The following is a 13418-nucleotide window of genomic DNA, read 5'->3' on the forward strand; positions in this document are numbered from 1 at the left end:
AATGAAAAGGTTTAATTTTGATTGTAATTCTAATTTGAGTTAGCCGTGCAAAACCACAAATTCTCCTGATAGGGCTTTTCACGTAATCACATGTTTTTGAAATAAATTCACAGAATCACGGGTTCTTGCCTACTTTCTCGGAGAGAACTCGAATCAACTGCTGCGTTTGCCACACGACTAGATCGACATGGTCAGTTGACTGCCGCATCAGTTTGCTTCTCCTTGCTCCTCCCATATCTCTTTTATTGTTCATGTGGACAAATGTCGTCTAGGTATAATTGCCGACGGTTGGGCTCCTGTCGTTCTAACTAGCTTCCCAGAACGCTTCCTAGACCATTCGATGTCCTCCCTGCCTTTCTTCACTGTCACAAGTAGGGTTGGGCATTGCTCTGAGAAAAGGTAGGGTTGAGCATTGTTCTGAAAAGGTAGTTTGGGTCGGGCTTACATGTGGATGCATCAAAAAATTCATAAAATCATAGGCTTTTGACTAATTTTTCAGAGAGAGCTAGAACCAATGGTGTTGTTGGTCTTAACGACGAAGCTGGCATGTTGGACCCATTTTGCCACTCGGGGCAGGTCAATGTGGTCAATTAACCGCCGCATGGCCCGCACCGGTTTCTTCTCCTTCCTCCTCATATATCTTACAATGTCATCGGGGTACACCAGCCGACACTGGCGGAGCTACAGCCAAGCAAAACTATGCTATGGCCCGCCCATGTTTAGTGGAAATACACTAGGATATGAGAGCAAATGAGGCATGGAATTAAAATAATTGGACTTCTCTTCAATTTGGCCCGCCCAGGTTTCTAAGTGTAGCTCCGCCACTGCCAGCCGACACTTGGCGTCCAACGTCAGGTTGCGAGTAAACTCAATGGCTAACATCGACTTCATCTCCCGGTTCGGCAAGACATAGCAATCTTGGGGGTTGTAGGCGACGTCGAGGGATACGAGGAGCATCATCCTTGGATATGCCTGCTCATCGAAGAGAGTGACGTGCTACCACCAATAATCTCACGTCATGGAAGACGACAAGGATTCAATGGGATAACTTCAGGAAGGGGCGGGCTTGTGTTCGGTGGCATCGACGAATAATATCGATGGGCAGAGCTAAGCTTGTCTACGACCATATTTGATGTGCACATAAGCGGATCAAAGTAATGGTCAAAGTTGTTTGAAAATTCATAACAAATTTATCTGAACACAAGAAAATGCAAATAACATCACCCATATCTGCGTCTCATTTTTATTCATGAAAAAAGTATTGTGTATGTTTTTTATGTTTAATAATGTTAAAAAATTAATAACCTCGGGTAGTTTAACCAGTATTTTTTCTTGAATGCAAATGACATGCACATAAGGGTAATGTTTTTCTATTTTTTCTTTCTTTTTTGGAAAAAGTGTAATGTTTTTCTAAACAATTTAATATCTTATCTGCATTTTATGAGTCCATATGGATTTGCTATAAATTTTCAAAGTATTGGTCAAATGGTTAAAGGGCACTTCGATATTTTTTCGTAAATTATTCAATGTTTATAAATTTTGACTTAAGACAAAGGCAATATGGGTAAATAAAAACGATGGGTACATCATTTATAGCTAGGACTGATACTGGACCCACTCACCTGCACATTAATTATTCAGTTTTTTCAGCAACCGTTAATTATTACTCAGTTTTTCTAGCAACCATTAACTATTCATTTTAAATGGCGTGAGCTAAGGTACAATTAGGGGTGGGCCTAGGGGAAGGCTTATTAACTATCGGCTGAGAAACGTGTGGAGACTCCGAGGGGAAAAAGGGGGAATGTGGTGTGGACCTTTTAGTTTTTTTTTTACATCAACGTGGACCTTTTAGTTGGTTTTTAAGGGTTTGCTTTGTTAAACTTACAATTTCTAAAATTTGGTCCTACACTACTTCTGCACGTGATTTCTAAATTCTAAACTTAGTTAAAATGATGTGCGCCCGAGTTTGCACGTGTACACTTTTTTTACCAGGCATACTACTGTTCTTTTTTTAGGGGGGAAACCAAGTCCTTATTCAGCAAAAACCACAGTTCGTGGTACACATCTCTGGTCGTGGGGCTGGCCCAACCAAATGTGCCGACCAGGACCTAACGAGAAAGCAAACTTGGCCAAATTATGTGCATCTACATTGGTTGCACGACCTTCGAAAGTAAATTTACAGTTCATGCTACTAGCTATGCTATGAATCTCTCTGACAATGGCATACTACTGTTCATGGATGGGCTCTATCCGTGTACAACAATGTCGATGCTTTTGGCCCAAGAGGCATTAAACGAGAACACATGAGCCCATTCAATGTTTCTCAAAAAAAGAAGAAACATGAGCCCACTCAAAATCGACGCTGCCACACCACCCACTTTCCCTCCGCTCAAAAAAAAAACCCACCAACTTTCCCTCCTTTTCCTTTTTTTTTCATTACCACATTCCCCCACTTCTTAACTAGTTGAAGAATTCCAGCTGACAAAATAGTCTATGTGGACATTTTTTAATCCTTCCAGACTAGATATTTTATGTTCTTAATGGAGCCTCTAAGTTATAGCATGATTCCGCTGTTGCGTACTTATATGTATTTCGATGAGATCTTTAAAATAAGACCTCCATAATTATGTTTTGAAGACTTCATCTCTACACTACATTTTCATGCTAGTTCCTGTTGCATTGTATGCTATTTATTTTATCTGCAAAATAAAAGTATGCTAGTTTTTTATTGCATTTTTTATTAAACTTTGCATAGGGAGTATACTGCATTTTTTTAGTTTTCTTAGGCAGTCTAATGCATTTTTGGGCTGGCTCTACCACACTACTCCATTTTTTAAGAGAGTCTACCGCATTTTTGTTTTGCTATTTTTTTTAAATAGTACATTTTTTTCATAAATTCGAGGAATAACACGCGGTTTTGAAATTTTACAAAAAAAAATACAACATCGGCTTGTGCAGAGCTGATTGGGACTAATTGGCCACGGCGAAACCAATTGCTTTCCAATTGGCTTTGGCAAAGCCAACTGGAACTAGTCGGCATTGGTAAAGCCGACTGGAACTAATCGTTTTTTTAGCCAAAGGGTGACTTTACCAATTAGTGGTTGTCGGTGTTGGCAAACTTGACAGCTGCATGTGCCCATATTTTCGCTATATTTTGCACTGTAATTTTACCCCGCAACCCTTTTCGCCATTTTTTCAATTGTTCTAAATTATTCTTGCTTAAAAAAATACATCTTAAATATGTTCATGCTTTTTAAAAATGCTTAAACTTCCTATAAATGTTCCATTTTTTTAATAAAAATCTAAATTTAAAAGTGTTCAAAAAAATAAAAAATCACGTGTTAACAAATGATCGGCATCAAAACATGTTCAATTCTAAAAATATTTTTTGAAAATGTTCAAGTTTTTAAAAAATAAAGAAGTATTCATGCTTCCCGAAAAGCAAAAAATAAACCGATTAACAAACTATTACAAGCACTACTACTCTTCCATCAGATGAATGGCTTTACAGTGGCTTCTTCAGGTCCACACTTCATGCTTCCAAAAGCGATAACAATGTAACCTTATTTCCAACGTTTCTTAAAATTGGATATAAGAAATGATGCATAATGACACATGAAGCAGGTTTTGCAATTGTTTTTTGCCTATTGCAACGCACGGGAATTTGTTCTAGTATACCTGAAAGAAACATTTTTTTCTAGCGGAGCATGTACCTCATAAACATCTGCCTTTCGTTAGCTTCAAGATCATGTCTTTTTGGATTCGTATGATTATGGTATTATGTGTATTTGCTTTGCCTTTTATCGTGGTTTAGAAAATCAATGTCACATAAGAGGAGGCTCCCATCACCTTCTGTGACAGAGAGAGACTGCCATTCTCCATCCTCTCCCATGGAAAATTGTAGCATTAATTTCCTTTGGTTTTTTATATCTTTCAAACCAGAATTTGGTCTTGGAACTTATTTATATTTGGGATCTTGAACTATAGATATAATGCGGGACCAAAATATGAAATTAAAATGCAACTGTATAAATAATGTGGGCACATGCAGCTGCTCAAGTCTGCGAAACCAATTAGTTCCAGTTGGCTTTACCAAAGCCAATTGGAATCCAATTGGTTTCGTCATGGCCAATTTGTCCCGATCGGCTTCGCATAAGCCGACGCTGTATTTTTTTTGTAAAATTTTCAAACCACGTATTATTTCTCAAATTTATGAACAAAATGTATTATTAAAAAAATAGCATTTTTGGATGGGCTCTAACTAAAATGTTTTCTTTGAGTGGAAAACATGGGACCTCCTATTCAGCGTGATACACGCATTATAGATGAGGAATATCGTATGCAGTAAGGGATGGTGCCAAAGAATTATATGGGAGGGGCCAATGGAACATGTAGAGCACTGGAAGGGGCCAAACATATAAATTTATAGATTAACTCCACAAATCCATGTATTATATAGGGTTGGCTTGGGAAAAAAATCAGCCGGGGACAGGGGGCCATGGCCGTCCCGTTTACTGTTTTTCGTGTGGTCCTTTGGTTTTTGGTGGTATGGGAATGCAGAGATGGGCTTCCACGACCCATTTTTTCACCGGTTGTATCCTAAAAGCAACTACCTCAGGAATGAAAAAATGTTCAAGAATTATTGCAAAAATAATTGGATTTAAAAAAATCGCAAGTTAAAAAAAGGTTCAATAATTTGGAAACTTCTTTGCAGATTTGTTTAAAAAATATTTCAAAATTATAAAATGTTCATTTAAAAACATTGCAAAATTAAAAAATGTTCCTAAATTTATAAAATCTCTGTGAATTAAAAATAATCATAATTTGTTAAATGTTCATGATTTTGGAAAAAAATAAAGACTTTAATGATGTCGAATTTAAAAAAAATGCAAAATTAAAAAAACACAAATGAAAAATGAAAAAATATATAAAAAGGAACCCCATAAAACGACAGAATAGACAAAAAAACTGGCGAAGAATCTTCCCAAACCTAACAAATCACTACTATAGATCGATATACTATTGACTCCTTATCATTGAGTGGCCATTGGCCATGCGTTAGTGATCAACATTGATCAGCCACAAAATGTGTGTTAGTGATGACTGTTTTAGACAAGTCATCATTGACTTGCCAATGGTCGGCCAACTGTTTAGTATTCGTTGAAAGGAGCAAATACATATGCACTGAAAGGAACAAAATCTTATTAATTGAAAGTAGCAAATCTTTGGTTCTGTTTCCTCCTACAATTACATAGATCGAGTTCAATGGTCGTTCGTGGAGTTTCTTAGGTTTTGCTGGCACCTAATCAATGGACTGATGGATCGATGAGGATGATGACGAGTCAGTCTGGGAAGGAAGGGGAGGGAAACCCCATAGCAGAGTACAGTAGAGTAGTTGTAATCAATTACCAATTTGTTGTTAGTTTTGTTGTGTTGTTTATTTGCTTTACTTTACTTTGGTTTTGACTTGACCTACGTATCGCACGTTCGGCAGCAACATGACTGTCCATCAAGAGGTCACCAGACGTGGGGCTCGATGCAATGCATCGATCGACCGGGCTAGCAAACTATGTACGGGCACGAGTCCCGCATCAATCGGGTTCAGTAAGTAGCGAAGGGATTGCTTGGGTTCAGTAGTAGTGCGAGGGATCGCTTGGATTCAATACATAGTGCGAGGGATCCATCGCTCGGGTTCAGTAAGTAGTGAGCTTGACCGATCGGGTTTAGTAGTACAAGGGATCGTTCGCTCAGGTTAAGCGTAGTGCGAGGGATCGACTGATCGGGTTTAGTAACCAACGGACTTGCTCGGGTTCAGTTAGCGAAGGGATCGCACACGCGTGCATACGAGAGAAACAGACAAAGCACCACTGCATCCCTCGGGCCCGACCACCCATCGTATACGGGGAAATCCCGAAAAAATATCGCCCTCACTTCCACCATAATTTTTTACGTCATGAGCGGCCCAAAGAATGTCAGGAAGGTGCGCTCCAGTCTGTCCTGGACAAAAAACCCATTTCCTGTTATAAATTTTTGTCATAGAAGTAGGAGCTCACCACATCTATGATGATACGTGTTTTTGTCACAATTATCATCATGGAAGTGTCACTTCCATGACAAAAAACCTTTTTGTTTGGGCCATAATGTAACGGGGTATCTTTTTTTAGTGATGCAATTAGTCGAGTGGAAACTACTACCACCCTATCCCGTAAGGATTAAAGAACATTTTTTGTAATACTACTATAATAACAAAAGTGCTATGCAAACTAATAAACCTTACGATCAAATTGAACACAACCTGAGATAGCTATGCGGCATATCTTGTGACTCAAAACCTAGAAGGAAGTTATCAGTTATCTTCAATTTGCGGTGTTGTCTCAGGTAGTGAGACGCGAAGGATGAAATCGAGATCTCGCAGTGCTCCTGGAGTCGAAACACGACATGTGGTTATGCACTTTATTTCCATGTTGGACTGGTAGGCTTGACAATGATGTGGTTGGTTAACGGGTGGATGTATATCTCGGTTCCTGTGTCGTGCTGTGCCGAGCTTTTGGAAGGTGACATGAAGTACCCTGAAGTTGAATCATATCGCATTCGTGCCAACTTGCTGTTTTGTCTCGGGTGCGTTTGCTGTGTGACTTGTATTGTCTAACCGTTTAGTTCCCTGCGTGTGATGGAGTTTGTAGAGATGGTTCAATGTGACACCCCAAAATTTTGCCCTTGTTTTAAGGGAATAAAATTTTGCCAGGATTTAAAACTTTGAATTTTTGAGCTCCTTTTTGATTTTAGTTTAAATCATTTCCTTCCCTGTTATGATGAGTTTTTCCCAAAAAGAAAACTTTTCAAAAAGGTTGTTGGACTTGTTTAACCTCTCAAGAAAAACTTTCCTGTTATCAGTGTAACTAATTAAATAATTAAGTTGCTTGATCTTTATTTTCTTGAAAAGGGTTTTCAAGGTTAAATGACCATATTTGAACTACAACCATTTGATAGATTCACTTAAAATTTCCACAAAAATTTGGAGATGTCTTGTGATGTTTTTAAATCACTTTTATGCAAAAATATATTTCATTCAAGAAATATTTTGAGCCCTACTCTAAATTTTTCTTCTCTGGTCCAGAGTGCATTTTTCACTGCAACCCATTTAAATATTTCTTTAAAACTTCTACCAAAATTAAGGGAGGTCAGTAGGAGCCTATTGTTTCACTTTGTGCAAAAACCTAATTATGTTCTTTGAAAAATTTGAGTGAATCAACCTCATTTCCATTCTGGACCAACTTGAGGATTTGTACAGCAACCACCATTTTAGTTGCTCCTATACCCTTAATTATTTCTCCTACTTGTAGTCCCCCATGTTAAACCCTTAAGTCCAGGAGCATGCACCTTTCAGATCATTTTTGGTTCATGAAATAATGCTATTTATTTCCTGTCCAGAAATGTAGTTTTGTAAAACTTGCACTAGCAAGTTTCCCCTTTTGTCCAACTAACCTCACCACTCTCTTTTGCATCTAAAGAGACCCCCATCTGGAGTTTTTGGCCACCCCAAGACCTGCCTAAGTGCATGTGGCATTTTGCCAAACACCTGGAGAGCATGACCAGTTCTGGCATGAGTGTGGCATTGCACTGTGAACTTGCACCTCTGATCAGACCAGCATGTCCACTAGACTCCCCGTTGCTCCTAAACTCGATCTGGTAAATCCCATCCTCACCTGCAACCTGTAGCTTGCCTCGGCATTGTGTCGAACACCTGGTGTGCGTGCACTGGACGCGCCCAGAGCGCGCGTATTGCAGCCGCGCGCCCGAGCCGACACGCTGGCCCCACGACTTTGGCTCGCTCTGAAGCACCTCGCCACGCACTCCCTTTCTCTCCGCTACGCGCCAAGCAGCCCCCGCCGCGCCCGGCAGGCCAAACACTAGCCGCCGCCGCCGCCCGACAGCCCTGCGCCGTGCAGCGCCGCCCAAGCCACCCCGGCTCGCCACCTGGCCCCTGGAGCAGTGCCCTCCCGTACACTAGCTCTTGCCGTCATCCCCAGCCGCGCCACGTTGCCCTGCAAGCTACAGCGAGGCGGTTCGCCGGAGAGCTTATCCGGCCGCCGCGGCACCGACCTCGACGAGCTATAAGAGGAGGCCCCGAGCCACCCCGGGCACGCAGGAAGCCTTAGAGTGCTCCCCTAGTCCTCCCATGGCAGCCAATCGACTCGGGGAAGGTCTTCATCCCCATCTCCGGCAACGGCAGCCGCCACCACTGGCCCGGCCAATTCGGCACCACCAGGGCCTCCCACTCTTCGTTCTCTCCACCAAGAACCCCCTCATCCTCCCGTAAACCTTCCCCCTACTCCATTTCGATCGAGAACCACCGCCGCCCCGAAACCACTTTTTCCCGAAGCTTCCCTCCGCCGAGGAGCTCGCCGCCGACAGCTCACGCCGTCCCCGCCGACCCAGCGACTACCGAGAGGACCGCCTCAACCTTGCGGATCCATACCCACCCTCGGGGGCCCGCGAGGAGCAGCCAAACGCCGGCGACGATCGCCGGAGCCCCGCTCCGCTCGGGCAAAGGAGGGAGACGACGCGCGGTGACTGGTCAAACCTGACCAGTGGGCCAGGCAGGCCCACTGTCAGTGACACCCCGCACCGTCCGCGTGGTTAAGTGGAAGCGTAAAGCCTCAAGTACGCCTCCTCTGTACCGAAGGCGTATTTCTATCTGAACCGTTTTCTTTTCTGCTTTATTTTAAATAACAGATTTGACCAAATCTTTGACTGGCTATAACTTTTTAAATATAAGTCCAAATGAGTTGATTCTTTTTCCTACCTTCCTTAAATCTGGTCTAGTTTATTTTAAGATTTATTTGAAAAATTTTCAAACAACTTTTTGGTTCTGTTTTTGAAATATGTGTTAATTCAAATATATTTTCAAATAGGATTTTGGGAGAGAGAAGAAGTTTTCAAAAGTTTTGGAGAGCACCTCACCCCTCCACAACATTGAAGGCAAGCATTCTGAATCCAGGCATAATATTTTTGGTGTGAATCGTTGATGCATTTATAACACCACCGCATTTCGAAGAACTTCTTATTTCATGTGACATGATCTTATGCATGGGTGCATGTTATTGATTTTCCATGCTGTTGGAAATAAACACACTTGTGATGATAATCACCCTCACGTGCCTTGCATGCATACCGGCAGGAAACCGGGAAAACCTCTGCCTTGGGTAGGTATGAGTTTGTCGCCGGTCTCCGTCGGGACGGTTATGTCTGGTATGGCATGGTAAGGTGATGTGAGAGGTGACTCTGTTTGATGAAATATATTTGTTACGCTAATCATGCAGGGAATACTTGAACCTCCTGAGTCGACCGTAGATCGAGTCTTGTTCCAGTAACCCCATACTTGTTTCGTACTACCACTCGTCTCTACAGCAAGTAGAGTACGGTTCAGTAAGTTGTCAACCTCTTTCTAGCACACACCGTACAGAGAGGCCATGGTGGATGATACCGGTTGTAGCTGGTAGGCAGGCCACCTGGTCCGGGAGCATGGGTGTTTCCGGTTGGCACCGAGAGGGGAGGCCACCCCTTAGAGCGCGCGATATAAATTTGATCCCATGCTACGCGAGGTTGTAGCCTCCCCACTTAGAGTTTGCTTAACAGGTGTCGTGGGTGATTCCAGACACGTGTGTGATAAGCTGGTGTGTGCAAGTTAGGTGTGTTTTCAACAAAAAGACCGTAGACGGAATTAGTCCCGATGGACTAAAGAAATCCGTTACTCGTGGGTAAAGAGTACACCCTCTGCAGAGAATAAACCTATTCGAACAGCCGTGTCCATGGTTAAGGATTACAGTCTGGGATGGGTCAAGTGTCGGTCTTAGTGTCGGTCTTCGGAGGTGAAACTGTTAAACAGAAATGGAATTACTACTTGTGACTTGTGATAACTATGATTATTATTATTGTTGACTAACCCGTGATATTATTGTTATTATCGAGTATCTCTGGGATGGTTCTACCTCCGGGATATTCATTATGATCATTTCTTTTAAAGCCCTTTATGTGGTGTCGCTCAGACGCCCGACTGTGGCATTCCTTTTAAAGCCCTTTATGTGGCATCGCTCAGACGCCCGACGGTGGCATTACTTGATTATTTGTTTCATAAGTTTTTATACTATCATGTTATTGCAGTTTTATAAATGACTTGCTTGCACGCATCAGAGTTTCATTTATCTATTGTGACTGACGTCATGAGCATAAAATATTTTCAGTACATCATTGTTATATTATACCTGTGTTCATAATGTTGCGAGTACATTCAAAGTACTCACTGGCTTGTCCCTGGCTATTGTCTTGGCCAGATTTTCTTGCACGGAGAGGAGCGACGCGATGCCAGCCCCGGAACCCACGCAATGGAGATAGCAACCTCGCGAAGATAGGAATTTAACCTGGTCAGCTGTTCCCGTGGGGAATGGAGTCCCATAGACACAGATGTTTCACAACCCGCTTCCGCCATCAATCACTAGAAACCATTTGTTGTACTCACAGGCCAGAATGGTCTTGTACTACATATTCTGTATTTTGCTTGGAATTTCTGTATCAAGTTGGAGCCTCATCAGCTAACAGTAATCCTGGGACTGATGAGCATGACGGTCTTTTCTGGAAATTATTACCCGGAAAACCCCGGTCGTGACAGGCTTGGTATCAGAGCCAGGCTGACCATTGGCTAATACTATCTTGGCCAGGTCAATAAACTTAGGCAAACCAACCCACTAGACCTTAGCCAAACCCCAGCCAAGCTTCTCGTGCAAGATAGCCACACAGTGACCCAACACTTTTTGGCAGTCGGTGCCCAACCTATCAACCTAACATGTCACTCATGCGCCAGTGACTGGCCCCTAAATAGTCCTTTCTCGCAAGCGTGCGAAGGAAGACTCCGTCCCCTTTTTCTTATAAAAAGGGACGCGCTAGCCCCAAACCAGCACAGCACAGCCGCTACCCCCAAACCGAGCCACAATGCCTGGACCTATAGTGCACAACGAAACCACAGCAACCAACCTTGGAGGTTTTGTGACCATCCTCGCAAACCTCACCCGTCGTGCCTACGCATTAGAGGAGTGTGACACCCCAAAATTTTGGCCTTGTTTTAAGGGAATAAAATTTTGCCAGGATTTAAAACTTTGAATTTTTGAGCTCCTTTTTGATTTTAGTTTAAATCATTTCCTTCCCTGTTATGATGAGTTTTTCCCAGAAAGAAAACTTTTCAAAAATGTTGTTGGACTTGTTTAACCTCTCAAGAAAAACTTTCCTGTTATCAGTGTAACTAATTAAATAATTAAGTTGCTTGATCTTTATTTTCTTGAAAAGGGTTTTCAAGGTTAAATGACCATATTTGAACTACAACCATTTGATAGATTCACTTAAGATTTCCACAAAAATTTGGAGATGTCATGTGATGTTTTTAAATCACTTTTATGCAAAAATATATTTCATTCATGAAATATTTTGAGCCCTACTCTAAATTTTTCTTCTCTGGTCCAGAGTGCATTTTTCACTGCAACCCATTTAAATATTTCTTTAAAACTTCTACCAAAATTAAGGGAGGTCAGTAGGAGCCTATTGTTTCACTTTGTGCAAAAACCTAATTATGTTCTTTGAAAAATTTGAGTGACTCAACCTAATTTCCATTCTGGACCAACTTGAGGATTTGTACAGCAACCACCATTTTAGTTGCTCCTATACCCTTAATTATTTCTCCTACTTGTAGTCCCCCATGTTAAACCCTTAAGTCCAGGAGCATGCACCTTTTGGATCACTTTTGGTGCATGAAATAATGTCATCTATTTCCTGTCCAGAAATGTAGTTTTGTAAAACTTGCACTAGCAAGTTTCCCCTTTTGTCCAACTAACCTCACCACTCTCTTTTGCATCTAAAGAGACCCCCATCTGGAGTTTTTGGCCACCCCAAGACCTGCCTAAGTGCATGTGGCATTTTGCCAAACACCTGGAGAGCATGACCAGTTCTGGCATGAGTGTGGCATTGCACTGTGAACTTGCACCTCTGATCAAACCAGCATGTCCACTAGACTCCCCGTTGCTCCTAACCTCGATCTGGTAAATCCCATCCTCACCTGCAACCTGTAGCTTGCCTCGGCATTGTGTCGAACACCTGGTGTGCGTGCACTGGACGCGCCCAGAGCGCGCGTATTGCAGCCGCGCGCCCGAGCCGACACGCTGGCCCCACGACTTTGGCTCGCTCTGAAGCACCTCGCCACGCACTCCCTTTCTCTCCGCTACGCGCCAAGCAGCCCCCGCCGCGCCCGGCAGGCCAAACACTAGCCGCCGCCGCCGCCCGACAGCCCTGCGCCGTGCAGCGCCGCCCAAGCCACCCCGGCTCGCCACCTGGCCCCTGGAGCAGTGCCCTCTCGTCCACTAGCTCTTGCCGTCATCCCCAGCCGCGCCATGTTGCCCTGCAAGCTACAGCGAGGCGGTTCGCCGGAGAGCTTATCCGGCCGCCGCGGTACCGACCTCGACGAGCTATAAGAGGAGGCCGCGAGCCACCCCGGGCACGCAGGAAGCCTTAGAGTGCTCCCCTAGTCCTCCCATGGCAGCCAATCGACTCGGGGAAGGTCTTCATCCCCATCTCCGGCAACGGCAGCCGCCACCACTGGCCCGGCCAATTCGGCACCACCAGGGCCTCCTACTCTTCGTTCTCTCCACCAAGAACCCCCTCATCCTCCCGTAAACCTTCCCCCTACTCCATTTCGATCGAGAACCACCGCCGCCCCGAAACCACTTTTTCCCGAAGCTTCCCTCCGCCGAGGAGCTCGCCGCCGACAGCTCACGCCGTCCCCGCCGACCCAGCGACTACCGAGAGGACCGCCTCAACCTTGCGGATCCATCCCCACCCTCGGGGGCCCGCGAGGAGCAGCCAAACGCCGGCGACGATCGCCGGAGCCCCGCTCCGCTCGGGCAAAGGAGGGAGACGACGCGCGGTGACTGGTCAAACCTGACCAGTGGGCCAGGCAGGCCCACTGTCAGTGACACCCCGCACCGTCCGCGTGCTTAAGTGGAAGCGTAAAGCCTCAAGTACGCCTCCTCTGTACTGAAGGCGTATTTCTATCTGAACCGTTTTCTTTTCTGCTTTATTTTAAATAACAGATTTGACCAAATCTTTGACTGGCTATAACTTTTTAAATATAAGTCCAAATGAGTTGATTCTTTTTCCTACCTTCCTTAAATCTGGTCTAGTTTATTTTAAGATTTATTTGAAAAATTTTCAAACAACTTTTTGGTTCTGTTTTTGAAATATGTGTTAATTCAAATATATTTTCAAATAGGATTTTGGGAGAGAGAAGAAGTTTTCAAAAGTTTTGGAGAGCACCTCACCCTCCACAACATTGAAGGCAAGCATTCTGAATCCAGGCATAATATTTTTGGTGTGAA

This window comes from Triticum aestivum, chromosome 1B, assembly GCF_018294505.1.
Source record: "Triticum aestivum cultivar Chinese Spring chromosome 1B, IWGSC CS RefSeq v2.1, whole genome shotgun sequence".
Taxonomy (NCBI): Eukaryota; Viridiplantae; Streptophyta; class Magnoliopsida; order Poales; family Poaceae; genus Triticum; species Triticum aestivum.